A 27,175-nucleotide genomic window follows, 5' to 3' on the forward strand; every position below is an offset into this window, starting at 1 on the left:
CGTTCTATTTTCATGTTTACTTCTCTATCAAATTCTTTCACTTTGATGTTCTGAATGACATTGCTGAACGGCGAACAAACGGTTAATGTATGATGAGAGCACGGTAACTGTTTTGTAAACGTTGAACGCTACCGGTTAATGAACGGTGACCACACAACTGTAAATGGTGAGCACACGGCGAACGCACTGTGAGTGCACGGACAGAAATAAAGTTGAACGCTTCAGGGAATGTAAAACTCTTCGTTCGCGATGTGTTTGCTTTCTCAAAGCGTTCATTTCTGCATCGAAATCCGGACCTCATCTACCATTTTCTCGTCATTATAGTTCGACATGGGGTTCAGTCAGAATCAAGAAGACAAAATTAATTTTTTAATGAAAAGAACAAAAAATATTGTGTACTAAAGTTTTTTTTTCTAGTTTTGATAGCAAGTAGATTTCGAGACTAGCTCAATTTCAAATTACATGCTCAGTGTGATATTGATTTAAAAACAATTTATTTTGATGAAATTGTGTAAAAAATGAAAAGAATCACTGGTTTGTTATGACATCAGCTGCTGTTGTCTTGATATGTGGGTGTGAATTGAAAAACTAGCAGTTCCTAAAGCAACGGTGCACTCCCATACGCATGAGTGGAAACGGACTACATTTCTCCTGTGGAATTAGCTTCCTTGACACACCTAGCCTCTCTGTTTCTTTGCTATCAAATCTCGATTTATCTGAGTATCGTACGGATATCAAACATACATGTACTTTCAATTAATTCAGCACAAATATTGAAACAATGCGGGCGCATACCCCCTATAAAGCAGAACAATGCGTCATGATTATAAACGTATTGTTTTCCAAATATCAGTAGCGTACAGAGAGAGAGAGAGAGAGAGAGAGAGAGAGAGAGAGAGAGAGAGGAGAGAGAGAGAGAGAGAGAGAGAGAGAGAGAGAGAGAGAGAGAGAGAGAGAGAGAGAGAGAGAAGTGAGAAGGTGACTGTGTGTGTTTTTTAAGGTAAAGTTCTTGCCCCAACCAAAAACTATCCACGTCTTTTTTTTCTCGTATCATCCTCCGAAAATTCGAAAAATACTGCTTTCTACCGACAACTAGTACACCCGAGCACGGCACAAAACATTTTGATGCATTACTATTTAGAAGCCGTTAACGTGATAATTGGTTTTTTGTCGATTAAATTTAATTTGTTTATGAAATGGCTAATGCATGTTTTCAAGCCCTAGGGCGCATATGACGTCACACATAATGGCGCGTAAACAAGCGAAAGAAAATATGCATATCGCAAGATTTGAATTTCATTGTTTCAAACTCGAAAACTACGCAAAATATTTCATTTAAATCACATTTAACGTAGCTTTAGGCATAAAAAGAGTTAATTTTGCTGAAAAAATGAAAAACTTTAGAAAAATGCGATGCATCCTTTAATGATAGTGCAATAATTTCCCAAATTGTCGGCGGTGTGGCGATTTGGGATGCCGGGCGACGAATTGGGGTGTAACATATGGCAATACCTACACTATAAAGATTCATGGGATGAATAACAAAGAGTAATTCACTATTGTATTGCAATGTGATACAGATTCTCTAATATTCACAGGCCGATGTAAAAATAGAAAACGATTTCATTAGAAAACACAAGGATGAAATTTTCTGAGGTTATTTTACCCGCCAATAAGACTACCTTCAATTCCACTTGTTTTTCACATGTGTGTAAACTGCCTGAAAATGTACCTCATGGTATAACCTCAGCTATGAACAGCGAATAGGTCTTTTTTAGACAATTGGTTATGCCTACACATTACACAGAATTCCGTATCCAGGGGTAGAAAAATGAAGAGCGAACAATAAGGGGGATGAGGATTTTTTTAAATATGAAGATCTACAATTGACTAAATGTATTCTAATTGGAGAATTGCAGGTGTGATATAATAAGTTTTACTTTGGTGTGACCGGTCCACTGGAAGATACTTATTCCTCCTAAGCATTTGTCCCCAACTCTGATATATCCAACTCTTAATTTTGTACTTCTTGTAGGAGTTATAAGATCAACTTTATTAGAAATGGGATGATTTCAATTTCTCTATCGAACAGATTCAAAAGTAGTTTTTAAAACTAAAGATGTACGGGTAACATGATATGTATCCACATTTCGATACAGATATGTCCCAATGTTGAAAAGGAACTACCAATTTATACTTTACCTCAAAATATGAAAAGATTGTTGTACTCATCATCAGACTGTTTTGGTTGCACTTTGATCAATGTATTGTGTGCTTTAAGGAAAGGTGGTTTATCAACAATTCTGCGAACGGAACGATTCGGTGCTAATATTTAAAACATTGGATTCTGTCTCGGATATTCCCAGAGGTCACAATTGATTTCTCTTAATTTAATATTGTTTATGGGACTTATGATGTTGATTACTGTTCATTACTTCATTTTTTTATTGATCAATGCTTGGTATCTCCACCTCTTTATCTAATCTGAGCTATCAAGAATCGCCACGTATAATGATGTCATACAACACCTACACCATTGTGATTCATGAGATAAATATGCAGTTGTGTTAAGTAGGGCCATAGAAATATGTCAGAGGAAAAAACCATTATAAACATATCATTATTTGACAAATTTTGCACACACAACCCCTTTATACAAAAACAATATGTATATATAATTAAGTGCATATTGACCTCCCATAATTTTTTCACCAGACCGACAGTCTCTACATCAGCTGTATATCACGTGATCAAATATCAAGATCAAATCGTACCGTGTATGTATAAATTATTCCATTGGAACGATATGCAAATATCAATGCAAGTTGAAGTTAATGTAACTTCAAAACATATTAATTTCCTCATTTGAAAAGTGATGAGAGCAAGTTTATCGTGACTTGTAACATGCCTAATTTTTGCATTGAATATGCAAGATGTGGCGATTTTTTGCATTTACGAAGTTGAACATAGCCTGAAAATCATGTTTTCTGTTGAAGCCACAACTTGCTCCCCTAACTTCCCTTTTACTCTAAAGTTCACATGTCACATAAATCAAACATCTTTCACTCAAAAACCTCGGGGTGTCGTGCCAATGATGAAATTTGTATGTACAGAAACCCTGTATATGCAAATGAGTTCATTGTGAAAGTCACTTTTTACGTGCAGATTAGGGGCGATATCAGGATCACAATATAATATGGATATTACTTTAGGATGTATGTTATATAAATAAGAAATTGAAAAGAATTCAACATCAAAGAGAATTAACATAACCCATTTGAGATAAACTTTTACACGATTGCGGTTTATTGTTTGACAGCAGTGGTAAATAACGAAACAATATTTTGACATTTCCAACCGTAAAAGGAATGTAGATGTGTACGTCATGACCTTCACCATGACGTCTTTTTCATTGTGACGTCATGTAATGTGCAAGTGCGGTAAAGTACATTTCTACTGTACTGGTATTTATGAGGAAAGCCTTAACTCAGCTGCGTATCCATTGCATTTCAAGAGAGTAAATTATGAGTGTAGGGGGATCTGAAACATATTTCGTTTCATTGAAATAATGACGTTAAAAATCGATAAAGATTCAAATTGATACACTTTATGCAATTACTCTGATTGACATGATCCAATTGACATGCAAATATTTGACAAGTATAGATACTTAGAATACCCGTAGATTCTTGAACACATCAAATATTTCATTCGGCAATGTTACTATGTTATTGGACTTCAACAATCCGAATCATAAGATAACTTTAGCTCAGTTGATATACGCTACAATGATGACATACATACTGCGTGTATTTTTTTTCCAGTACGCAACTGCATGGCATTTTCGCTAAATATCGCTTTAAAACTAAATTTAGATATGTCAACGACGGTTTTTCCTATGTTCTAACATTGATACAAATGTGCGTATTTATTAGAAGATAGCCAGTTAATTCGAGATAAGAACAACTCGGAATTTCCCACACTTGTTTTGTATTTGCATGTATATATTTATAGAATACAGAAGTTAATGATAAACGAAGAGATCAACTTGATGTCAAATGGGATGAATTCTACATTCTCAACTTTCCACATCTATGTAGCAATGTTCCATTATAAACTGGGTATGATATGCATCTGATTCGATACGCAAGAACAATTTCTACATATGCTTACATTGGTTTATAATTTTGCATTAACCCAAACACTTTTCACTACTATAATTCTAAATTCAAAGAGATGTACTGGTTGCATTACATTATATGCAAACTTGCTTTTACATATCATTCGATATTGGAAAGGAGTATCGATTTATATTTATCAACTTTATATCATACTGTAAACTAATGTATTTAACTTCACATTATTTCAATAGTATTTTCACCAATGCTTTGGCGACAGGGGGCCTATCAAATATTCGAAAAATAAATATTTATTTTGACAGAATTACACACATCCAAGCTCTGCTTGATCAACATTTAAATTGTAGTTGTTTACAGATGTATAATTCATTGGCATAGACGGATATAAATATTTGAAAAGGTATCAATAAGTTAGTCCATTTCACCATGGATATGATTCTTTACTATGCTAATTATTAATGCTTCTATTGTACATTGTTTACATGGTTTCTTGCTCCAGTGATAATACTCAAAACCAACCTGTGATGTTACCAGAGTCCGTGTTTACCCTTCTCATGATTTTGTGTTTCATATGGAATCTATAATATCCACCATTGTTTATTACTCACAGTTTGGTATATTGCCCTCTTCATCTAAACTAACTGATCACAAAGAATGACTTTTTGAGATACCGAATACATGATATATTAGTGATGGCGCATACGACAGTACCGGCACTATAACTATTCATGAGGTGATTAATGATTGTACAAGTGAGTGATGTTGTATTGTATGAGGATCTGAAAAAAAAAATATATCATCAACAGGGTGATCTATTTTCATATTCATACACTTTTCGTACAATTCCTCTCATTTAAATTATTCACTAGTACAAATGATCGGCAATTTTTATATACTTACAATTCCTGTAGACTCGTCAGTGCATCAAATATTCCGATCGGTAACGTTGATATTTTATTCCATCTCAGGTATCTGAATCATAAAACATTTTCCAATTAAGCTCAGTTGATAAACGTTGCAAAGGTGAACTATATAATTCCGTAAACTCAAAATACAAGAGAATGGCATTTACAATATATATGACTTTAAACACGAGAATTAGATACAACAGGGGATGCTTACTCCTCCTAGGCACCTGATCCCACCTCTGGTGTGTCCAGGGGTCCGTGTTTGCCCAACTATCTATTTTGTATTGCTTGTAGGAGTTATGAGATTGATCACTGTTCGTTATCTTCACCTTGCATACATCAACAACGATGTATCTATTTTCTAACAAAACTGTTCAATCATGATTATGTTACAAATTATCCAATCAAATCAAAATAAGAACACCGAAGCATTTCCCATATTTCTTTTATATCTAGATCTTTTTTCTTTATAGAACAGAAACGTTAAAGGTATACGAACGCATCAACTTTATGACAAGTAGGATATCTGTAGTTATATATCCTAAGCTTCTTATATCTATGTAGCGATAATCCATTATCATCTGGTTATCATATCTATGTCTCTCAACTACAACTCCCAAATGATTCAATGCAAAACTACATTTTCTGCTTATGATCAATTAGTTTTCTAAGTACACACTGATTCACAACGAGTTTCCAAACTAAGCTTTTGGATGAAAAGGATGTACAGAATTTATATGAACATGTGTTTAAAATATGTCCCCATGTTGGAAATGCTTATATTTACTAATATTTTTATCTCAAACTGTGAAAGGATGGTAGTACTCAACATTATACTATTTTGATAGCATTTTCATCGTTGCATTTTGTGCTTTGGGTCATTTTGACAGAACGCATGTCTCCAAGGCTTGATCAACACGTGATTAGATTTGAAAAATGTTTCAGTTTATAATTCAAATGTCAAGTGAAATTGTACATACAATTTCATCACAAAAAAGAACGTCATAATCTGACTATGTATCAAATGTAAAACTTATATGGCACCAATTTTGATGCACCAGATGCGCATTTCGACAAATACTGTATCTTCAGTGATACCCAACCGAAATCTACGAAATAACAATGAAGTTTTAGAGTTATTATAGGGAAAACAGTGTGCCAAAAAAGTGAAGCCAAATTCGTCTAAGGATAAGAGCTATGCGTGAGGGAGATACATCTTCATTTGGAAATGAATTTCTAAACCTTACAACAGCAATTAAATATGCATCCGTATTTTGAAGCTAGTAACAAAGTACTTAGCTACTGGACTGTAGAGACCATCGGGGATTAACAGTCCACCAGCAGAGGGTTCGACCCGGGGGCCATAAAATATAATTCAGGAAGCGCGTTTATTTTGTCTATACATGTAATTCATTAAAGATGCATCACACTATTTTAATATCTTGATTGGAAATTATCAAGTCAACTGGAAATAAGAACATCACAGCAGTTCTCACAGTTGTTTATATTTCAATATGTTTTATTTACAGAACGGATATATTAATTGTATATGAACATATCAACTTAATGACGACTTTTGCATTGACAGATAACTGTTTAATTTGTAGTTGCTGATAATTCTTTTGTATAGGCAGGTGAACATTTGATTTGATGATGTTTATAATTCGTTTGCATAGGTAGAGAAATATCCAATTTGGAGTTGTTTATAGTTATTTTGATAGGCGGGATACATATTTTCAACCAGACATCAATATGTTACTTGATTTCACCAAGAAGATGAGTATCTACGATGATGATTATGCTTTATTTGACGTGGTTTCGTGTTCCAATGATGATATAAAACCAACCTGTGATTTTACCAGAGGTCCATGCCAACCCTTTCTTGATTTTGTATTTGATGTGGAATTGATAAAATTCATCACTGTTTATTAACTTCACGTGTTCATTGATCACCATTCGGTATCTTGACCTCTTTATTTCGGATAACTTATCACACACCATGCCTTATCGATATACCAGATGCAAGGTGAAGATAACTAACAGTGATCGATCTCATAACTCCTACAAGCAATACAAAATCAATGGAACATACGACATTACCTGCACTCTAATTATTCATGAGATGATAATTAATTATTTTATTACAAGTGATTAATGCAGTGTTTTTTGAGAATCTGAAAGAAAGTTTGTTTCATTGACAGTGCGACATTTTTAAATTCATACACTTTTTGTACAATTTCTCTCATTGACATTCACGTGTACAAATAATCGGTGCTTTTATAGATATGTCTGTAGACGTGTCAGTGCATTAAATATTCCATTCGAGAGCGTTGCTAACTTAAGGAAACTCAGGTATCTGGATCATAAATATTTCTTGATTAGGATTAGTTCATCAATGCTATAATGCTGGAATATATCATTTTGTAAACTCGAAATGCAAGAGAATGACATTTACAATGAGCATGGTTTTAAAAATGGGAATGCGATCCATCAACAACAGTTAATTTATTTTCTAATAGAAATTTCCATTGATAATTATGTTGATTACACATTATCCAGTCAAAACAAAATTAGAACACCACATAATTTCCCACACTTGTTTTATATCAGGATCGTTTTCTTTACTGATTGGAGATGTTAACATGGGTGTGCGAATACATCAACTTAATGACAACTGGGATAATTACATGTTCCCCTTCGTCACCTTCCTATAGCGATATTCCATTATCACCTGGTTATCATATCAATGTCTCCCAATTGATTCAATTCAAAACTGCATTTTCTGCCTATGATCAATTTGTTTTCTAATTTCACACTGATTCAAAACAAGTTTTAAAACTGAAAATGTAGATGAAGAGGGTGTTATCTTCACAAAATTTTGTATGCAAATGTGCTTATTAATGTGTCCACATGTCAAAAAGGCTTAATTTACCGACTTTATCTCAAATAATGAAATTATGTACTTAACTTAAAAGTATGTTGATAGTATTTCCACCAATGTATCTTGTGTTTGTATGAAAGAGGCCTATCAAATATTCTCAGAATAAGTATTTATGTTGATAGAATGCTGTATCCAGTCTCTACTTGATGAACATTTTACTTGTAGTTGTTTTTAATTATTTTGCATAGGCAGATTAACCTTTACTTTGTAGTTGTTTTAATGCTTTTCAATCAAGAGATATACATTTATTTGTAGTTGTAACAGATAAATATTTAATTCTTAGTTCTTTCTGATTCGTGTGCATTGGCAGATAAATATTTAAATTGAAGCTGTTTATAATTATTTTGCATTGGCAGATAAATATTTGATTTGCAGTTGTGTATAACTGTTTTTCATTGGCAGATGAATATTTGATTTATAGTTGTTAATAATTCCTTTGCATCGGCAGATTAATATTAAATGTATAGTTGTTAATGTTTATTTTGTATAGGGAACTGTGAATTTTTAAAGCGATATCAATATGTTACTCAATTTCACCAAGAAAATGATTATTTACGATACTAATAATAAAGTGTTTTATTTTACATGACTTCTTGTTCCAGTATTGATACTCAAAACCAACCTGTGGTATTACCAGAGGTCCGTGTTTACCCTTCTCTTGATTTTGTATTTGATATGGAACTTATCAAATCCATCACTGTTTATTGTTTTCACTTGTTTGTTATTCGCAGTGCAATATCTTGATCTCCTCATCAAAGCTATGTTATCACACAGTATAACTCATCAAGATATCAGATTTATTACCAATGACGCATACACAAGCATGTTTGCCACATATGATTTTCATATGTGGATCATATGAATAGCTTCATATGAGAATCATAAAAAAGGATATCATGTGTGAATTATATGAGTTTCATATGATTTACATATGATTCACATATGTAAATCATATGGAAGGGATTTCATATTATGCACATATAGAGGTTTTGTGTGCATGTTATGCTAACATATTATATGAGAATCATATGTAAGGAAATTCATATGTAAATCATATGAGACATATATGTGTACTTTACATTAATTTGTAATATGTAGATGCTGGGAATCAAGTACTTATATTCATTCTACAACTACTTCTTGATTAAATACCAATGGAAAGTACAAAAACATTATTACTCACTATTCTCTAAAATATCTCAATCTTACAGATATGGAACGCCTTCAGCGATGAACAAAAATTAAAGATTTGACAGTGCAAGTTTTGAAATAGGAATGGAAGATTCACATTTGTAAAAGTGAAATTTTCACCAAAAAGAAGACAAAGCAAGATTAGCACTTGTCGATAAATATATATTGTGCTAAATTTCAGTTGTTTTTTTTCCATACACATATAAAAAAACATATCATATTTAGAAGTAACAAGTAAATCAATAACTGCACAAGCTTTTAAAGAAGAAATACACATCTATAAAACAAACAATAACTTGATTTTATAAAATCTTAATTTAAACAGTTAGGATAAATATTTCTCAATTCTTCTCTCCTCCTTTTCCTCCAATTTCTCCCACTTGTGCAGTCTACCATCCTTATTGACGGTGTCCACAAACTTATGGAACTCAGTCCAGAGAGCAAAGCCATTTGTTCCTCCTTTACGGAACAATTTCTGTGATGTGCAGAAAAATCTCTATGGAAATAAACATATACAAGTATCGTTTCAGGTATTATGCATGCCTTTAAGTGAATCAATGCTAAAGTGAGATGATTTCCTTCTAAGGAAATGCTATTGTCTCAAGCCACAATCTGGAGTTCGCTCATAGCTCTTTCCAGAATGGGAGAGGATGGTACATTTTGACATTTTGGCCGCGACATGTGACAACGGGTAAATGCATGCAAATTCCATTTCTTATTTTTTTTTCGATAAATAAACTTCAGATTGTAGTACAATGTAGTCTCATTGCAATTAAAATGAAAGTGTTTAGAATTTTTAAAGTCTACTTGAATTTCTGATTTTACATGAGACAACAATTTGATTCCCATGCAGGCAAGAGAAAGAGAATTAAATATTTCTTTCAAATATCAAATTTATGAATCTACAAATTATTGCATGGCAAATGTGGTAGAAATGAAATCTTTATCTTAATATATAGAGCATTTTGAAAAATACTGTATAACTAATGTGGTTGAAAATGGTAAAACAAACAATATTGCATGAAATTAATTACTAGCAATAAGGTCAAGCGTTCCCTCTCTATGTCCACAAGTGGAATTGCTGGTGGCAAAAAAACACTTCCACAGGTAGTTGTGGAGGGACTTTAAAGAAAGTCCCTCCACATCAATCTCCGTGTTGCCCATTGACTACAAAAAGGAATAGTGACTTCAAGCATATGTATACGTTTAACTAGATATTTCAAATAACATAATATACAATTATTCAGATATCAAACTATTTTAATGAATTATGTGTATTTAATAGTTCACCTCACTGAAAAAAGGTTCCTTTACATGAAAACGTTTAACATTGTTTTATGTCTTAATTTGTAATGAAATGTATTTACATTAAATCAAGACATCACCTTTTATTACACATGGTTTCTTAATTACCTTTGCTCTTTTCTGGTTCCTGTAATAAGTAAATTTTGTCGAGCCAAAGCTCGACAACCCCCCCAGGACATGACTTCTTTCTGCCCAACCTGCTTTACAGGCAAAGTCCTTCAGCATTCCCTAAAAAATGTTATCATACAGTTAGAAAATTCGTACATCTTTTTGAAATAAAAACAACATATGGGGGTTAATTTATCAATGTATTTGCCTCTCAGTGCAGGCATAACAATATAATATAGCTTCATTAACCTTTGTAAAATTTGGCTGATGCAGTTTGGTTGCATCAGTTCTTAGAAGTATTTTATTGCCAAATAAGGTATCATTTCAAAACTTTTATTGGGATGTACAGTACCCGCAACGCTATTCTTGACATGATAAACGATAGAACACGATACACGCACGATAGGATAGGATACACACACGATACGATAGGATACACGCACGATACGATAGGATACACGGTAAACCTGATAAACGCAAAACCTGATAAACGATCTTCACGATAAACTCAAAAAATGCAAAATACGATAAACGATCTTCATGATAAACGGAAAACCTGATAGAAATGTTGTAAATTTAGATCCAATTTAGACAGAACGAAAGTTTGATACGTACAAAATAATTGCATTATGTTGATAAGAATATTGAAGGATTTCAATACTCAATATATACCTAAAGCATATAATTTATTTAACCACGGTTGTACGTTTATTTTTGTTGTTTCTTTATTCTATTTATGTTTTTTTAACGCCATTACAGCTAAAATCCGGAAGCTAAACTACATACGGTATTGAATTCATTATTTGATATATATATATGAATTTTCTCAGCCAATGATTTTAAAACGTATAGTGTCACCTTGAATGTTAATATATGAATCTTTTATCTTGCTCGAGAATATTTCACTCATATGGAGTCGTAACCATGACCAGTGAAGAGCTTTTAGATTCAGGCTTATGCTCGGCAATTACGGTCATTGAGCAGTGTTTTTTTTTTTTAGCGTACCACACCTACCTTGACACGGGGCGTTTATTTTTAAGGTCATCTCCGAAGACTCGTGGCATTCACACTTGATGCCGAGCGTTTAGCAATTAAACAGGGAATTAACACAATATGTATTATGTATATAATAACATTTATGGCGAAACTTTTTCCTTATATTATTTATATTAGTTAGAACTCATATTGTACCTCTGAACATTAAACCCAGTCGGGAACCCCTATTCAACATTAGCACAGTTTGTATCTGAACCAATGAAAACTTGTGTATAGATCACGTGTCTACTTCTGTTAAAAAGTGTTGACTGTTTGGACTTGTAGAAAGCGTGTTGAAATTTGAGAAATCCAGTAGCCCACCACCTCCCCATCTTAAATCCCACCTATATATAAAAATGCAGCTTAATTATTCATCATCTCATTGTAACCCTTTTTGTTCGCCATCGTTTTGCTTGTTGTACACTTTGGAACATGTGTCCAAGGTCTGTATTTTAACTAGTCATTGTTTGTTATTTGTGATAATGATGTATGGGGGAAATCAGGACAGATGTGTTGAAATCCTATGTAATTACATTGTATGTATCCACTGATTTTCCCCTATTTGAACTGGTAGTACCATATTTATTTGTGAAATTATCTATATGGGGGAAATCAGAAATGATGGGTTGACATATTGTGCAAGATTATGCAATGTTCGTGGATCGCTGATTTCCCCCCTTTTTGTATGAACCTTTATCTTCGTCATTTGTTGTCTAAAAAAATGACATATTTCATTCTCATACAGTTTTACAGTGTTGATTTTTAAAGCAAAAACAAGCTTCGGTGAGCTGTTCTCTTGAAAAGGAAATAGTATGAGACATAGAATGAAATATAATGTAGTGATATCATGTTTCAATAACTCTCTTATTCTAATGTATATTATCTTGGATATCAAATAAAACCCAAGTAATATTTTGTGTGTAGCTAGGAGGAGGTTATTTTGCATCAAGCTCTGGGTTCACCGGTCATTCAACAACTACAATTATTTTCATAATGACCGTTTTAAATACAATTCACTGCACTACACCATATGTTCATGTGTTAGATATGTCTACACTATGAGTGATAATTGATAGTCATAAGTAATTGGAACATATTTATATGAATTGATATTTTGTTAACAAAAACTAAACAAACTATTAAAACATATACGAAACCCGGATTGGTTTAAAGTCGCAATTTAGAAACGCTTTAAAATGTTGGTGTTTAGTAAGTAAAAAAATCAAATGATCATCAAAACCAGCATACATTTCCAGTATCTACACGTACGACTATTGGTATATAAGATAAGATAAGATATTCTTTATTTCCTCCGACTTAACGGAGAGTTTGTGGAAATTACATGTATCAAACATAGAACATATTTACATAGTGGAGGATATAAGTAGCATATCTATAATATATATAACCATATATTTAGGTAAAACATCATCTATAACTTTCGGCAATCTACAATAAAGCAACTTCTTATTCTGTATATTATCGTTGCAACACACAGCATTATTTCTTTCCATTTACAAAATGATATGTCATTAAAACTAGTTTCATCAATACAACCCAGTAACGATAGAGATTGTTTTTCTATATCCTGATTTTCAAAAAGAATATATTCATGAACATCAATAATATCTAATATCATTTCTAAAAGACATTGTCTATCATCTAATGTGTAAAAGCATTCGAAGAGAATGTGCAAGTTGTAGTTATCCGAATATTTGTCACAGAATGAGCACAATTTAGAAACGATTTTCATAGATGAAAGCTGTATGAGAAAATTAAATAGCAACCGTTTCGACGGATCTTCTTTCACCGGATACCAGAGTTTGTGTGCACATATTCTTGTGTGGATTTTTCCAAATGTAGACAGAGATGGATCAGTAGATAATGCACCTCTCCATTGTCTTTCCTCTGCTGACCGTATAGTTTTCAGAAAGATTTTTGAAAATTCTTTTTGTTGAAGACAGTTGCGGAATTCATAGTGTCAGAGAGTTGATATTTTTTTGCTGTTTTTAATAAAGTCTTAGTTGGTGAAAACGTTGAAGATACAGGAGTGTCAGTAATAAATCGATATATTTGGGAAAAAATAGAGGAATGGTCCGCTCTCAAGAGTCTGCCAAGAAAGAGCAGTTGGCATTTATCTATATAGCCTTGTATAGTCCAAAGTCCAAGGTTCGATATACTTGCAAGTGAAGGTGAGAATTTCGAAAAAACCTTGCACGATCCTAGAGAAGTGTTTTTGGATATATTCAAGCTTTTGAATTTCAGTATTTAATAAAGTCGGCCAGAGTTCACAGGAATAGAAGGCAGAATGCAAAACGATCCTTTTCCATATTTTAGCAGATACAGCTGGGTGTAATCCAGTTTTGTTGACTCCGATTGAATATAACGAATGTATTTTACATCTCGCAGTTTTACATACACGTTCTGTTAATTTATCATTTTTCATATTTCCTTGTAAAAGGCACCCAGCGTATACAATTGAGTCACTCTGAGGAATATCATTACCAAAAAGAGTAATACAGTAATCCTTTTTTTGTGATTTTCTGAATGTAACAAAAACACTTTTAGATGGATTGTAATGTAGCCTCCATTTGTAAGCATATTCTTCGACAATATTTAACATATTTTGTAAGACTTTTGGTGAATAACTAGTAAGTGCAGTATCATCAGCTAATAAAATGCCCGGGATATGTACATCTCCAAGTCTTAGTCCATAATTATATTTACACAGTTCATGCAAGAGATCATTTATATATACAAGAAACATAAAAGCACTCAGCATTCTTCCTTGTCCTACATCTTGAGATATTTTAAACAGGCTTGAATTAAGACCCCCAAAAGATACAAAACATTTGCTATCATTATACCAGTATTTTAAAATTTGCCAAAATCTACTGTCAATATTCAGATAATACAATTTAATCAGAAGGTCATTATGCCATATTCGGTCGAAAGCCTTTTCATTGTCTAAAAATGCACAGAAAACCGGTGAACCTCTTGAGATATACTAATTTAAGGCTTCTTTCAAAACAAAGCAAGCTGGAATCGCTCCATATTCGCATCTAAAACCAAACTGTAAATCGTGTGGAAAAGTCACATTATTATGTGTAAAACTTTGTTCAACTCTTGACAAAAGTATTTTTTCAAACAATTTGCTAATTACAGAAGTAAGTGTGATACCTCTATAGTTTGTAGGATTACATTTATTCTTGTTTTTACCTTTGTATATCGATATAATTTTACCTACTCTAAACATGTCAGGTACATATTTACACTCCATTATATCATTGAAGATTATGCATAAATGTTCAATCAATTTGTTTCCTCCGTGTATAAGATGTTCGTTTGTTAAGAAGTCAGGTCCAGGAGCCTTGCTTTTAGAGAGGTGTTTCATTTGGTCCATAATATCATTTCGAGTTATGTGCTCTTCTTTTGGATAAAGTTTATTTTGAAGGTTGATGTCCTTTTCTATGCGCTCAATATCATTATCAATGTTTTGCTTGAAATCGTCATCAAATTTATCTGGTACATATTTTTCCTCAGCAAGGTCAGAGTAATAGTCTCTCCATAAGTTGCATATGCTTTTTACATCGTCTGCTGTATTACCGTTATAAGTTAATTTTTGTGGAATTGCTGTTGAAGTACGTTTTGTGTTTCTCCATGCTGTTTTATAGAATGTTCCTATGTCAATTTCTGCAGCTTTGTCTATTTCATCAAATATTGAAAGATTCCAGTCTTTTCTTGCTTGTCTGTGTTGTTGTCTAAAAATCCTTTTTGGGGTTTTGTAATTTACATAAGATGTGCTGTCTTTATTTCTGGGAGATCCTTTTGATTTCCATATTCGTCGCGTACACCTCATTTCATAATGAACAATTTGTAGGTTTGATCTTTTCGAGTAGGGTTTGAGATGGGATCTAAATATTCCATATGATATATATTGGTCTGCGGCAGATAAAAGTGAGGCAGTAATGTGAACAAGGTGTTGGTCAATATCATCTGTGGAAAGATTAGTTACGTTAAAATGTTGGGTTGTTTCTGTAAAGTTCTTAAGGTTTTTGGGATCAGCAGATGACGATTTAGGAATATTTCTTGACATATCAGGTGGCAGAAGTTGAAAAATATTTGAGGTATTTATTTCACAAAGTAGAGGTGAATGGTCTGATATTTCATATTTGAAGTCGTTAAAGATTTCCTTGTACTTTACTTCACACTCTAGCCATTCAGGAACTAAAATGTAATCTATGATAGATTTGGAAGTTTTGTCTTTTGTTTGAAATGTGTATTGATTTTCCATCTTGAATATACTACACAAGTTTCTGTCATGCATTAGTTCTGTAAGAAGCTTTGACTTTGAGCTTGTGGTTTTGTTTATAAAGTCAGTGTTGAAGTCACCGCAAATAAGTACAGGTCCAATTTCACACAGTTCATCAAATAAATCGAAGACTTCTGATAATACATTTTTGTATTCTTCGAAATGTACATTTGTAGATGACAGAAGGCATCCAACTATAAACAGTTCATTTGCACCATAAGCGAGCTTAATACTCATAATTCTTTCACTATATGACCTTACACCCTGAATATTGAATTTAGTGGATTTGCGAATTAAAAAGGCGATTCCTCCTCTTGTAATGCTGTTTTTAGAAATACCAGGAGTAGCAATACTGTATATGGAGTTTGGGAAAGATGTATTTAGAATTGATAAGTTGTCCTTACAAAGCCAATGCTCAGAAATAAAGACTATGTCTGAAAAAGACGCTACTTCTGTTAACTCAGGTAAACAGCTAAATACACCGTGTACATTCCAACAAGATAATATCATTAAAGTTATTATTTGAAAAAACCGGATTCATAGTCAGTCTTCTGAACGTCCCATGTCAGCATGATCGTTGTTTTCCTGGCGGGCAATCCAATCTCTAACAGAGATTGTTTCAGGCTAAAAGTCAGATTTCTGAGTTTTATCATAATCGTCCTCGTCTATGTTGGCACGGATAACGAAGGTTGGAAATTTCTTTTTCTGCCTTAAAATCGACAGCTTTATGTTCTCTTTCAAATATACTGTCTTTCCTTGATTCCTAAAAATAGCTTCTTTAACAAAACGAATAAAGCTTTCGGAAAGTATCTTACTTTTTCATTAGATTTAATAGAAGATCCCAATAGTTTCCGAAGCTACACGATAAACGATTTTCACGATAAACGGAAAACTGATGCACGCAAAATACGATACACGATATACCTGATAAACGCAAAACACGATAGAAAACGGAAAACCTGATACACAATAGGATAAGATACAATAGAATGCACGTACGATGCGATAGAATACACGCACGATAGAGCACTATAGAAATGTCAAGGATAACGTTGCGGGTACTGTAAATATGAGTTGGTCACATGATCAAAATCCCATAAAGGACATTATGATAGATTGCATCATTTTTCAACACGCATTTACATCCGAATAATGTTTCAGTATGAAAATAATACTTAAATTATTTATTTATTTAAACATCAAAGGTATACAATAAATGTTTGAACACGTTGTATGACCACTTATGATCTTGGCTTTGCACCTCTTAAGAAGAAGAGTTTTAAAGATTTTTCAGTTATATTCCTATATCAAACTTTATTTGCCTATTGTAACCCTGCCTTAGCCCCAGGAATTATGATTTAAACAACTTAAATCTACACTAATGTATTGAAGCTTTCACAGAAGTTTGATCTTTTCTGGTCCAGTGGTTCTTGAGTAGATGTTATGAAAAATGCAATTCAATTTTCTTTAATTCTACAAACATCAACCCTTGGAAGAGGGTGTGGTCCTTCATTTGAAGAAACGGAGATCCACTTCACACAAGGATGCTTGTTGGCAAGTTTGGTTTAAAAAATGGGCAGTGGTTCTTAAAAAGAAGTGAAAAATGTGAAAAGTTTACAGACGAACGGACAAACAGACAGATGGATGCCAGACACCCTTCGAACAGAAAACCTATTTGGCTTAGGTGAACTGATGATTGGACTTGGAAGTGTTGCCTCTTACAGCAAAAAAATGTACTTTTCACTATGGAAGCAAAAACAATATGTCCCAATTTAAGGTACTCATTATTAATTGTGTTGGCAAGGTAAACACCTTTGCACCTCTTTTAAAGTATTTAACCAGTTAACATTTTCACTGTTCATCAGGATTATATCAACTAACAAACCTGTATTTCTTGATCTTGGAAACTGATCCACGGAAATACGCTGAATTTGGCTTGTAGGAGGTTTACATACTCCTTCTGTGAAAATACAATTAATTCATTAATTCACAGTATATATAAAATAAAAGAGGTATATGATGGCTTTAAATAAGAGGCCCATGAACGACAATGCTCAACTGTTGCATTTTGTGGCACCACCTTAAAACCCAGGGGCCATAATTTGAACACCATTGAATCTACACTTCCTGACAATTAATGCTTCCATGTAAATATGATAAATGACGGCTTTGCTGTTCTTGATAATTAGCTTTCAACACCCGTTCTAATAAATTCCATTGTCAAACTCTTATCATCTATTGTGACCCCACCCTGTCGTTGGAGTTCAAGATTTCAACAAACTTCATTGAATTTACGCCAGTTGTGGAGGCTTTCACATAAATATAAGTTTCCATGGCTTTGCACCTCTTGAGGAGAGAAGTTTTAAACATTATCTCTGTATTTTTCTAATTAAAACTTTAAATTTCCTATTGTGGCTGCACCCTACCTCCGGGGGTCATGGTTTGATCAATTTACAAACTAAGCTATGTCAGAAACTTTTCACATACGACTTTCATCTGTTCTGGGTCAGTGTTCTTGATTAGAAGATTTATAAAGTTTTTTTCCTATATATTTTGATGTAAAAATTCGCAAGTCCCTAATGTGGCTTCATACAACCCCCCAGGGACCATGATTTGAACAATTTACAAACTACATTACTTCAGAGAGCTTCCATATCCGAGTTTCATCTTTTCTGGTCCAGTGGATCCTGAAAAGAAGATTTTTAATGAAAAATCCAATATATTTCAATATGAAACTTTGATCTATTGTGACCCCATATACGACCCTCAGGAGCCATGAAAGCTAGACAGATGAACGGACGGGTGATCAGAAAAGCTCACTTGATGATTCAGTTCAGGTGAGCTATAAATATATAACTGGCCTGTAGTTATACTAGCATAAGACAAGTAAAATGTTTTTGGCTTTGTAAATAAATGATTCATGAATGCTTTTACTAAAATTAAAAGTTTTCATCATAGGTTTTGATTAATTTAATTCACTTTCTGTTGGAATATAAAATGGATCATATTAACTGTTAATCTTATATGACTTTTATTACAAATGACATATACCAATATCAACGTGCAATTACACCATACCTCAATAGTTGACCCTTCTACTGACACTTTGGTCATTGAGAGTGCTTCTTTGTTCTTAATCCTTTGGACTTATCCTCTCAATTTGTTAACCTCCTCTGTCAGCTTTTTCTGTTCTTTCACTCAAAAGAACATTAAATATTCCTTATTTATGAAGGTTTTGATTTTGGTCAAGCTGTGCAGTTAATTATATTTCTAAGAAAAATATGTATCAAACAAACAAGCATCAATTATCTTATAATCACTTATTTATTTATTTTCCCCCAGAAAACATTAATATTTAGACATTAAAAAAAATACTGAAAAATGATATATTACTTTTGAATAAATTGATACTTATCAATAAGTTAATCATTACAATAATTAAAAAAAAGAAAGAAATTAAGATCCTTACCCATTTCTGACAACACTGACATAATTTTATCCTGTGGAGGGATGTCAACAGTGGGAGGAGCAGGGGGTGATTCAGGAACTACTCGAGCTTGTGGAGCATCTGAGAGATTTGAGAGAGGCCCCACTTGTGAGTTTTTGAATAGGTCATCTTGAGAGTCCTGTGAATAAATACCATGTGCACCTTAATGACTGAATGTGAATTAAAAGTTAATGAATTTATATTTATGATTCCTGTTTGTTTATGATAAAACCAAAATAGCAGACAATTCTTATATCCACTCCTCATTTTTGTTTGCGTTACTGTCCTTAGCCATTGAGTAAACACGCATAGATACTTGTATTGCATTAAAATCTAAACATTTTATTCATAGATATGGGTCAGTGTATTGAATACAAACAAATTTAGCGATACTTACTGCCAAGTAGTCTCTCTCCATCTTTCCGAACCTTTATGTTTTGATCGTCTGCTAGAGCATGCTAAAATATGCTTGGTTAACTTCGCGCTTGAACCGATGCCAAGTAATGTAAACAGTATGCAAAGCGTTTTCTGAACATCGATTTTCACACTGACAGTTGGCGCGATTGCTTTTCGCTGAAACGTCTGTGATGTGTCATTTGACAAAAAAATTATTTAAATCGACACAATCTTACAAGAAAACACCTATTAAATGACAGCTTCAACAGCCTGATGAACACCTGTTGTGACAAGGAGGAAAACTCGACAATACGACGAAGTTTAGTTCATTTCAAGAATACGCAGAAATTTTAGATAACAGTTTCGCAACGTTAATTAACGATGACGATTCGGATACCGATGGGGAGACTGAACCCGTCTCGGAGACAGAGGATTATGGTCTCTTGGTATTGTACTTTGAAATTCTGTATCATTATTTAGAAATTTTATTAATTTACAAAAAGTTTTGAGTGTAAACTTAAGACCGTTTAGTTTCATGTTTACAAAGGGTAGGAAAATATTGACACTTTGTTTTTAGAATGAAGGCTTCAGTAGTGACTCTGAGAGCCAAACATACAAGGACCAAACAAATAACAGCAAGTGGTATCCATTTCCAGACAAGCCGAGTCTTCTTTTATATGGATTGCTTCATAGTACAACACATCATATTGTAAGTAAAATGTGAAAATTATATTAGAATCCAAATTAAAAAAAAAAAACCAAGGATTTTCACATACATTACAAACAGATTGAATCGAATTATACTTTGTTTAGAACAACTAACCACAAATAGTTCCCTTATCATCAATTCTGAAAATGCATTTTTTTGTGTGTGGGAGGTATGACTGTACGACATTTGAATTAAGTAAATAATTAATTATTTGTTTTAGCAATGTGCTTTGATACATGACCAAGTCAGTATTTCTTATATTGATACTGAAATTTGCATCAGTGATATTCCCCAACTCTACTTGTTTTTCAACAGTAATAATAATGTATAACCACAGCTAGTATCTTAAAATGTCATTCCTGTCAATTCCAATTTTGTTTTCTTTAAAAGAGTTTGAAAGTGGCAAAGTTTGTGTGGTTCATTTTAAAAGAAGTTGGTGTTCCCAATGTACCATCATTAAATCATATCAGAAACATAAGCTTTGGGGACTTGGATGTAAACAGCTTGATAGCTAAGGTCAGGTTCATCATTCATTTGGTATGAGTAAATATGCAAAGGCGGACCCCGAAATTTGTGTCGGAGGAGGGGGGTCTAGCATTTGATATTTAGGTATGTTTCACAACCTCCACCCCACCCTATTTATACCTTTTGCTTGTGCACATATTAACATTAAATTTACTACTTCTTTCCCAAATTCTAGTCATTGTTATGGACATATTCACACCCGATTTTCAATGATAAGAAAGAGCTGGTTTAAAGGTTACTCACAATAGCTGGAGGGGGCTGGGGGGTGCATAGGCCCCCAGAAGCTCTGCAGTAAAAAAAAAATATGTTACATATAATGTTTAAGGTATTCCATGTATAATGAAAGTATAATGAACAACTTTGAAGGATTTAGATCAACATAAAAGTTTATTATTAAATAATGATGAAAGTGAAGCAGATGAAATTCACATGACTGGTAAATGACTAGAAGCTGATCTTTTTGCACTTAAGACTTTTTGGAAGAGTTGTCTCTCCTTTGTAAAAAAAAAATTCTTCTTCTAAAAATGTGTATGGTCAGTGATTAATTTTATTTCATATTTTCATAAAAAGAAAGTATATGTAACTTTCTACCAAAAGATAATTATGAAAATATAATTTATTTTCAGAATATTGTAATAAAACCTGCCTTTTCCATATACTTCAATGTTAAATTCTAGGTGAAATAAATCAGGCATTAAAAAACATTTTGAAAATTCCTATGGCGGATTATTTTTATTTGAAGGACCCTTCAAAATTATACCATGATTAGAAATATTCCATCATCCATTTATTAGATATGAAATATGGACATTATACATTGAATACCTTAAGCATTTTTAAATCATACTTGTATCTGACGAAAATAAAATATCGTATATATATACACATGTATCAGTGTTTCGTCCCATTTATCCTGATATACTAGTGTTGATAAATTTGAATAATGTAATTGCATATAAGTATCCACCTTTCATATCATTTTGACTAAACGTCACGTTGAAATTGAATCAATTATTTTTTGTTCCGCTAAAGAGGGTGGGGTGGTGTCTGGGTGGTGTTTGGACACACACACCCCCCACCCCCATGGATCTACCCTTGAAATGCATGCTCATCACACTTGGATTCATGATGATCCAATCAGTGTTTTGTTGTTGGATATGGAATTTATTTTAAGAGTAGCTAAGGACAGATTCTTTTTTTTTTTTTTTTTTTTTTTACAGATTGCAGTTATAAAAAAATGTTCATGAGTATAAAACATTTGTTTGTTTTGTTTTTCATTGTAAAATACATATCTATTGCTTTTATTCAACTGATATATTACACAGTATTTCAATGTTGAAAAAAAAAACAACCTTTAATGTAACCAATATTTCCTACATAGGAAAGGTGTCAGGAAATCTAACCATATTCCCAACCTTCTTAACATTTCATTTTTTTTATAATACTGATATTGTATTTACATTGGTAAAAAGTTGTATTCAGATTTATTGTAGTATCAGGGAGAAGATGACAATGGTTTACTTTTATACAATCTGAAACTAACTGAAATTGCCAAACTCCACTTGAGTAATCCTTCAATATCAAAGAACATTGCCAGATATGTATACATAGGAACACATATTATTTATAATGAGAATGAAAAGGTAAAACCATAGTATAACCAAATGTAGTGAAAGTGGTTCACGAATAAATGTGAGGTATATTACTGTCACAGGCCACACCACTTTAAAAACTTCAGTAATATACAATTGATGCAGAACTTTGTTATCTCAAACACTAACTGATATCAGGGACGTGTCAACGTGAACTGGCAATCCCAGCCGCTTTTTCCGTTATGTTTTTTTACCTTGTTTTCTTGAATCCTCGCATATTTCTAAGTTTAATCTTGGTCTGGTTGAGTTCAAGATAAGGAGGTTCAACTTAATTGTAATTTAACCCTAAATTATTCTCATTAAGATATTCACGGAAAACTGGTCACGTACGTGAGCAAAAGGACGGCAGTCGCCTCCATGAAATCGCATCCCCTTGGGCATCATTTGGTGATACTCATTTTCATGTGGGTAATGTTGTGGAATCAACAGCTGCCCATATTATTGGAAGCATAAGATCATTTTACGAGAATGAAGAGGTACATTGTTAAAATTTGCTTATTTTTTAAATTAGATTAATCAATCACTAGGTAGATTTTAAACAAAAGTTTTGTGAAATAAAAGGTAAATATCTACAAGTGTTTAAAGTTTGCAAAACTTCATAACTAACTCAAAATTTCAAACAAATATTCATCCCAATAAATATTATCAAAGGGTTAGCTGAATTCAAACTGAAAATATTCTAAAACTTTGATTTTAAATTTCTAACTGCTGAAATAACCATTATACAGCATATATTTTATTATTTTGCATATTTTTACTCTTGTAGGAAAATTTTATTCTGGCTGATTTAGAAATATTGAAACAGGAAAGGAATGAAGACAATCAAAGGTACGATGTAGTGTCCAATTCATGCCCTTTTAATATGAAATGTGTATTGGCTTAACTATTGATTTATTGATTGTATCTTGGATTCGAGCCCTGATCCTCCGCATGCAGGTGAACACTCTAACCTCTAGGTCATCGCGATTGTCGTAGAATGAATAGGAATACTTCATCTCCAGCTTCTGCATATTACATAATGAAAGTACACATACATGTCTCATATGATTTACATATTAGTTTCCTTAGATATGATTCTTAACTCAATTTGGACATTAAGTCTATAAACTTCTGTTGGGGCCAAAATGCATGAATATGATCATGATTTTAGAATCCTCATCAACCGTAAAATATTCATTTGAAACCAGTGTTCCAGTTTGGGTGTGAAGAAAGTTGTCATTGCCTGAAAAATTGACATGATTAATACTTAGGTGACAGATAGGCTAATGGTCAGTTTGTTTGATATAAGTGCAAGCTCCATAGGTAAAATATGTTTTGGTATCCCATCTATTTGTAGTACATCTATGTACATATAACCATAACAATATTTTTTTGTTGATTTTCTTTCAACTGCTGCTTGGTGAAGAAAAACAAATGTAGTGCTGCCACAGTATCTAGTCTGTTTGCATACTCAGCAAATCGCATAAAAATTATGGAAATGGCAACATCAGGAAAACTGGTCGAAATATCAGATGAGGTAATAGTGTAGTCAGAAGGAATTTGATCTTGGATATAAGGTTTTGTAAACCATTCAAGTGAAATGTAAATTATGATTCCATTTACAATTCATGATTATAATTTTTAGACAAGGTCCATTTGCAGTTTTTAGCTCACATGAGCTGAAAGTTTACGTGAGCTTTCCTGATCACCTGTTATCCGTCGTTTGTCTGTCCGTCCGTTTGTAATTTTTTTTTTACATTTTCGACTTCTTCTCCAGAACCACTGGGCCAATTATATCCAAATTTACATGAAAGCTTTCTGACATAGTGCAGATTCAAGTTTGTTAAAATCATGACCCCTAAGATGAGGCGACAATAGGGGATCAAAGTTTTACATACGAATAGGACACATTTTTAAATATGAGCCAATGTGACGCAGGTGAGCGATGTGGACCATGGAACTCTTATTGAGGGGATTTTCACTATTAAACACAATTCTTTTTGTTATTCTTACTGTGTTTTATACACACAATGTATAGAAAAAGACTGTGTTTAATGAAAGCAACTAAGTAACCCTAATAGTTTTTATCTTAGGAGAAGTCTGAGGTACTGAATTCGTACCAGAATCAACGCATTCGGAAACTGTCAATTCCTGTGAATTTGTTCATTGATGACACATCTACAAATATCAGTAGGAAATGGCTGCCAATGCAACTAGCAGGTATCTAAATTTAATAGCTGCTTTTTTTTTTGCTTAAACTGTATAAAGTTTCAACACCAACATACATATACAGTGGAGCTTCGTTAAACCCGGCAAAATCATCCGGATAAATGAAGCGTCCGGATAACTGAATCACATATATTTTATCTTCACATAAGTAACCAGTATGCTTACTTTATTGATGCGTAGTGAGTTATATCATTATATTTAACCATTTGCATGCATTTCAAAGCTCTAAAATTGAAATATACGTGTGTAGTGTATTTACCTTTATCACGCCTCAGACAAAATTGTTGAAATCTAATTGGTCAGATCTTGGTCACATGGCATCGTGAAAAAAACCGTATCATTCGAGTAAAATCTGTGTTGGGCGAGTACTTATATTTATCGTCGGGTTCAACTTGCAACCGTGTGAAAAGGAAAGCCATTTGACTAAGTTGTATGATATAGACCCCCCACATATACAGTTAGAGGTCTTCGACGTGATCAATTCGTTACACAGTTAGTTAATGACCTGATACGGAAAAATACATGGTGTGAAAAGCTAACCCGTATCGGGCGAGGCGAATGTACATTAGCACTACAAATCAATACACAAAATTGTGTAGGGCTAGGGTTAGGATTAGGGTTAGGGTTAATCATGAATATTTCTCATTTAAGCTTAGTTGATCAACGCTACAATGCTGGAATACATCATTCTGTAAACTCAAAATGCAAGAAAATGGTATTCACAATAATTATGGCTTTAAACACGAGAATTAAATCCATCAACAATAGTTTACCTATTTTCTACCAACATTTTTCACTCATAATTATTTTGATTAGAAATTATCCAGTCAATTCAAATAAGAACATCACATCCTTTCCAACATTTGTTTGATATTTGGATCTTCTTTCCTATATCTATGCTGCGATAGTACATTATCACCTGGTTAATATATCAATTGATATCAATTGATCCAATTCAATTCAATTCTGCATTTTCTGCTCATTATCAATTTGTTTTCTAAATTAGCACTGATTGAAAAAAGTGTTCAAACTAAACATTTAGATGAAAAGTATATAAAGTTTACAGTGATTTCTTTGAAAATGTGCTTAAAATGCGTTCCCATGTTGAAAAGGTTTATACTTACTTTATTCTATCTCAAACTGTGAAAGGATTGGTGTACATAACATTATACTGTTTTGATAACATTTTCAACAAATCATTTTCTGACTTAAGAACTGGTCTATCCACGCTTCTCAGAATGTGTAGTCATTTCGAGAAAAAGATATGTCTCCAGGTTTTACTTGATCAGCACGAGCTCAGAGTTCAAAAATGCATTTTGTAGTTTATAAATCAATTCAAACCGTTCATACACTGTAATCACAAAAAAGAACGTCATAAACTGATTATGTATCAAATTCAAGTCAAAAAGCGCATTAATTCTGTCTACACATGCAATTCACCGAAGGGGTGTTATACTATTCTGCATTGATGAAGCCTAATATGATGGAAGAAATATAGGAGTCATAAGATTAATCATTGTTTGTTATTTTCACCTTTATTCCTAACATAATTTAAAACATTGTGCAGATAAATATTTCAGACAGATATCAAGATACGTAAGATTGGTTCTTTATCCATTTTTCAGTTCTACTTAAGCTCACCAAGAAGTGGATGCTATATGTGTTGCTTAATATAAATGAGTCTCCCTTCATCTTATTTTTTTATTTCCAGTGTCAATATTCAAAACGTTAAATCCCATTTCTGGTATTTCCAGAGGTCCGTCTTTACCCTTCTCTTAAGTTTATATTTGCATGAGATGTTTAAAGCAAGATTTATTTAACATTTTCTGCGTGAGAAGAAAGAACCTTTTGCTGTGACCTTCAATTCGACATTTAGATGCATCGACGACCTATTATTTATCAACAATGATTTTCATTTATATGTTGACTGGATATATCCAACTGAACTCAAATTAAAAGACAACACAGTCGTCCACTTCTGCTTCATATTTATCTATATTTATTGAAAGTAGTTATAAACGGCGAACTAACAACTCAATTTTATGACAAACGGGATTGCCTCAAGTTTTCCATTATCAATTTCCCAGATTGATGTAGCATTATTCCAATGTCACCTGCATATGATATACGTATATCTCTAGTGATTTGATACACAAGAGCTTGTCCTGACTTATGATCATTTTAAAATCGAAGCAGGCTACTGACAAACAAGGTGATGGTGCTGGAGTTCCAACAAACTCGTTTAAAGTCAACATTTCA

General features: G+C 33.0%; 2 pseudogenes; one reads left to right on the forward strand and one right to left on the reverse strand.

Moving 5' to 3' along the window:
* Positions 1-9,504: 9,504 nt before the first annotated feature.
* LOC130050716 (uncharacterized) lies at positions 9,505-19,844 on the reverse strand (annotated as a pseudogene).
* Positions 19,845-20,499: 655 nt separating this feature from the next.
* LOC125666162 (uncharacterized) lies at positions 20,500-23,642 on the forward strand (annotated as a pseudogene).
* Positions 23,643-27,175: the final 3,533 nt, after the last annotated feature.

This window comes from Ostrea edulis, chromosome 10 (genome assembly GCF_947568905.1).
Source record: "Ostrea edulis chromosome 10, xbOstEdul1.1, whole genome shotgun sequence".
Taxonomy (NCBI): domain Eukaryota; kingdom Metazoa; phylum Mollusca; class Bivalvia; order Ostreida; family Ostreidae; genus Ostrea; species Ostrea edulis.